Source organism: Odontomachus brunneus, unplaced genomic scaffold (genome assembly GCF_010583005.1).
Source record: "Odontomachus brunneus isolate Ranch 3 - 2012 unplaced genomic scaffold, Obru_v1 Obru_scaffold_003, whole genome shotgun sequence".
Taxonomy (NCBI): Eukaryota; Metazoa; Arthropoda; class Insecta; order Hymenoptera; family Formicidae; genus Odontomachus; species Odontomachus brunneus.
In genome coordinates this window covers 3813254-3818182 of record NW_022639453.1, presented here as the reverse complement: position 1 = coordinate 3818182, position 4929 = coordinate 3813254, and the positions used below count along the sequence as shown (strand labels likewise).

Here is a 4929-nt window from a genome sequence, read left to right as displayed (position 1 = left end):
TTTTAAAAAGTATGTAGAAAGTATATTTAAAAAATATTTACATGTTTTAAAAGTAAGTAAAATAAATTATTTTGTAAATTTAAATAAATTGTTTTCTGATAATAAAAGAAATTTTAATTTGAAACATAAAAAAATACTTTTAATATTAGAAAATAATTTATTCAGATTTATAAAATGATTTACTTGTATTTTATTTACTTTTAAAACAAGCAAATATTTATTTAAACCGTTTTTACATTTAAAAACACAAATTTTCTTCTTGTAAAGAAATCATTTGTTTATTTTTATATATACAGGGTGTCCCGCGTAAGACGGACCAAAAGAAAAATATAAGTAGAACACATAAAAGTGAACAAAAATTGTATAGGTCATTTTTCAAACAACCACGTAAAATTTCGAGATATTAATTAAAATAGTTGACAAATTAAAACGCGCGATACGACAGGCGGGACATACGGCTCGCAGCGATCGGCGAAGAAAATGGAAGAACGCACACGTACACGGACGCACACATGGAGCTACTCATTTCAGTATGCCAAACGGCCCACCTCTCTGGCCTAGATAGGCCCGCGAGCAATCATCAATTTTCTTCGCCGGCCGCGGCGAGCCGTATGTCCCGCCTGCCATGTCGCCGCGCTCTGATATGCTCAACTATTTTAATTAATATCTCAAAATTTTACGTGGTTGTTTGAAAAATGGCCTATATAATATTTGTTCACTTTAATGTGTTCTACTTATATTTTTCTTTTGGTCCGTTTTACGCGGGACATCTTGTATAGATATTTTAAATCAAAGAAATCACTTTTTTTATTTATAAATTCATAATTTTACAGCTTATTTTACAAATTTAAAAAAATATTTCTTTATATTTGTAACAGCCGAACTCCTCGTATCGGTTGTTTGTTGTATTGCCAGGAGTGTCGCTCGTCGGAGTCCGGGGTCGTTAATTGATTGACACCAGCAAGTAACAATAGATAAGTTTATTTGGATTTCGATATACAGAACAACGGTGTGAACCGCGTGTAGCTCGGCGCGAGACGGCGCCAGTAATCGGATCGCGTTTTCGATCGGCCGCGTCTCGCGGTTCGGTAGGCGGGGCGAATGACGCGAAGACGGCGTGTTGCGAGAGACAGATCGCGCTGATTTCGCGAATCGCGATGCGGACAAGTTGTGGCCGCGGGGGCTCGGCGGTAGAGTCGGTGTTTGCGTGTCACAGCACGCGGTGTGATATATCGGGCGATTCGCTTATCGCCGAAACGAAATAGGCAAGTATCGACAACGTTCGATCGAGCGCAGCGAACGCACTGGCTCGTGGACTTGCACGTAGACTCGGGATACGATCGGTACCGAGAAGGCTCGATCGGGTTTGCGAACACACGAACTCGTAGGCCGGTCGTTGGATCCAGATAGGAAGGCGAAGTCGGTGTCAAGAGCTCTCGACGGAGATAGCGAACACACAATCTCCTGGTGCCGGTTTCGCCTGTGCGGTTTCGGGGGTTAACAAAAAGGTAGAAACGATACGGTCGGACTCCTTGCTCTCCGCTCTGCAGCATCGAGTTCGGTCTGCGATCCGGATCGGTCTCCTCGCTTACTTCTCGGCCACGGTTTATATACCGTATCTTTACATTTGACGTTGTTGACGTCCCACGTCCGCGGTGTTGTTTTTAGCCTATGCTAGGCGCGGCGCATGTTTATGTTTGTCTTATTTGTTTGGCGCTTAGCGCCGTTTACAGCCGACGGTTGTTGTGTCGGCTATGTTAGTGACGATGCGTGTGAGGCATCGTCACATATTTATTATATATTTTCTAAAATTTAACAAATATTTGTTTAAATTAAGAAATTATATGTAACAAAATATATTTCTTTTATTTAAAGAATTCTTTTCTAATGTACATTACCAATTTAAATTTCGATTTTCTTATTTCTTTATTAATTTAATAATTATAAATAATTATATTTATTTTTTTCATGTGAAATATTTATAGAAATATTTACAAAATATTAATCTTTTGTTTACAATAAATATTATGTAAAATATTTAGATATTTAGATATTTCTATATTTTAATAATATTTTGAATATAGATTTTAATAATTTTTCTTCTCTCTTTATGTGTGTGTGTGTGTGTGTGTATGTGTGTGTGTATATTATTACACTCGCGAGCGCGGGGGAAAGAACTACAACAGTTTTTAAAAAAAAGAAGTAGCCTTTATTCTTTGAGCAGAAAAGAATACGCCGGGAAAACCGTTCTCTCTTAGCCAAAACGTCCGCACGATGCTGAAGCTGTTAAGAGACTCCCTTCAGCTCTCAAAACAAACAGCACACCGACTATTGCTAAGGATCATTTGTAAGCCGCGGATTTCAGGAGCGACATGAATACGGCGCCTCACAAATACTATTTAATCCATTCAGTCATAGACCACGTCCAATCATGGACACAATATCAGACTCACACGAACTTTATTTAATATCTCATATCGTACAACAGTATGTCATAGTAAGAATTCATTCTTATTCTAAAAAACTTAGTTCCACATTATTAGGACCACATCAAATAATGAGACAAAAGTTACATAAAACAATTCTTTTTTATAATATTTAATGCATATATACACGTGTGCAATTATATATATATATATAACTCATATATATATATATATATATATATATATATATATATATATGTATACATATATACCCAGCTAGCCAAATCTGCTCAAGCAAATTTTGCCCAACACTTGACTACAAATTTTGTTGCCAAAATGTCATCAAATTGGACACAATATCTGCTAAATCAAAGGTTGTTGGCAAATTGACGCCAAATACCGAGCAAGATTTATGCGGTACAGTTTGACGTCAAATTGATGCCAAATACTGAACAAAGCTTGGTGAAATCTAACGCCAAATTGACTCCAAATACCGACCAAGGTTTGTGCGGCACAGTTTGGCGCCAAACTTTGCGATATTTGGCGACAATTTGGCATCAGATTTTGTCACCAAGCTTTACCAACAAAACCCAAGCATATTGCGGACGCAGATGGCATCGGATTAAGGCACTAAAAAGATAGGTATTCTTGTCCGCCATTTTCATGCTATTCCCCCACTCCTTGCACTCCTGACGCTACGCCACTGAGCTGTCAGCCGAGGAAGCATGGTAGGTTGAGCATAGTAGTTACGAGTTCTAAGCTGATCGAAATTTTTTGTGTTTACGTGTCCAAATTTCTTTCCGTTTATAAAATGTCTTGCTGCGCTGCAATGAATTGTTCGAACAGACCTGAAAAAAGTGTTCGATTATTTCAATTTCCTATGGATAATGTTCGTCGAACGCAATGGGTACGTAATGTCAACAGGGGATCTTGGACACCATCGAAATCAACGTTCCTTTGCGAAGTAAGTACTCTCTTAATTTCCAATTTACGCAGCTTTTTCTGTTTGTTTAAATTCATAGATTGTTTTTTAAGTGTAGTTTAGATTTGTCGCTGTTTGAAATTACATGAATGTGAATGACTGTAATTAATCTTATATGCATTTTTCTTATTTTAGAAACATTTTGAAGAGTCGCAATTTGAGACTGATCGAGCAGATAGTTGAAAAAAATTGAAGCCAAATGCCGTGCCGACGCTATTCAATGTATTAAATTCACCTGTTGCAAATGAAATAGCTGATGAAAATTTAACAGCTGAAAATAATGAAAATATAAGTGCAGCCACTGAGAAAGATGTAAGTTTCTGTGATACATTACAATAAGATGAAAGAATTCTATATTTATATGTTTATTTTTTTATTTACACATAAACATGTATAAATATATAGTATAAATATGTATACTTTAATTCATTTCAGAGCTCTATAGATGCAGAAAAAAATGTTGAGCCAGTTACAGAAGAGAGCCTTTTGTTGATGTTGGCAGAAAATCAGTTTTTGAAGCAGCAGTTGGAGAGAATCCACGCAATAATAAGATGCCATGATCATCACTCAGCAGTTGCCACATACCTAAAGAATTATAATGTTGAATAGTTCAATCTGTATATATGTATATGATATTCTTAATGCTGTGTGCACTTATATTAATTGTATATGATACATTTCTTTTTTTATTCAATATTTGTAACATAATGAAAAACTTCAACAATAATATGGAAATAAAATGAAAAGTAGAAACAAGAGATTTTGAAAAATTGTTTATATTTCAAACAAAAATTTCTATTAATATTTAAAAACATAACATTCTTATTTGAAAATTATGATTTATAACTTTAGAAATAATATTTAAAAACATATCATTCTTATTTGAAAATAGTGATTTATAACTTTAGAATTAATATTTAAAAACATAACATTCTTATTTGAAAATTGTGATTTATAACTTTAGAATTAATATTTAAAAACATAACATTCTTATATTTGGAAATTATGATTTATAACTTTAGAATTATTAACTAGAAACATAACTTTCCCTTAAACTCTTAACAGTTTCAAACTCGCGGATCCATAAACATTTTTCCGTTTCCTACTGTTTCCTGAAAAATTCTTGATGCAGTAAGATCGAACATCAAAAAAATGTTTCACAACTTTTTTTTACATCACAACAATTTGGAAAAACAATATTGGCGTTTTCTACCAGACGTTCAATAAAAGTAAAGTTTCCGTATCTCAAGATATGAGTCCTATAAGTTTTGAATACATAATCGCAATGCAGTATTATGCTAAACGTTTCTAAACATGGCTCTTTTAGGCCACCGCAGTTTAATGCATTGGTATACTGTTTTGTTTTTCGAATAAAATCGTTATCTAGTAAATTCTTGCGCAACATAAATGTTATGCAATGTTCGCAAATGTTCTTCATCATTGCATTCGTAGTACAACCGGCTGAATGAAATAAATTTTTTGCGTCATAATCCGAAACAGCGCTGATAAATTTATTAAAAA

General features: G+C 34.5%; 1 long non-coding RNA gene across 1 annotated transcript; it reads left to right on the top strand.

Annotated features, from left to right (window-relative positions):
• Positions 1–2077: 2077 nt before the first annotated feature.
• Positions 2078–4056, top strand: LOC116843820. The gene is made up of 3 exons (XR_004377930.1): positions 2078–3390; positions 3544–3720; positions 3844–4056. It is a non-coding gene; the product is annotated as an uncharacterized LOC116843820 (long non-coding RNA).
• The last annotated feature ends 873 nt before the right edge of the window (positions 4057–4929 follow it).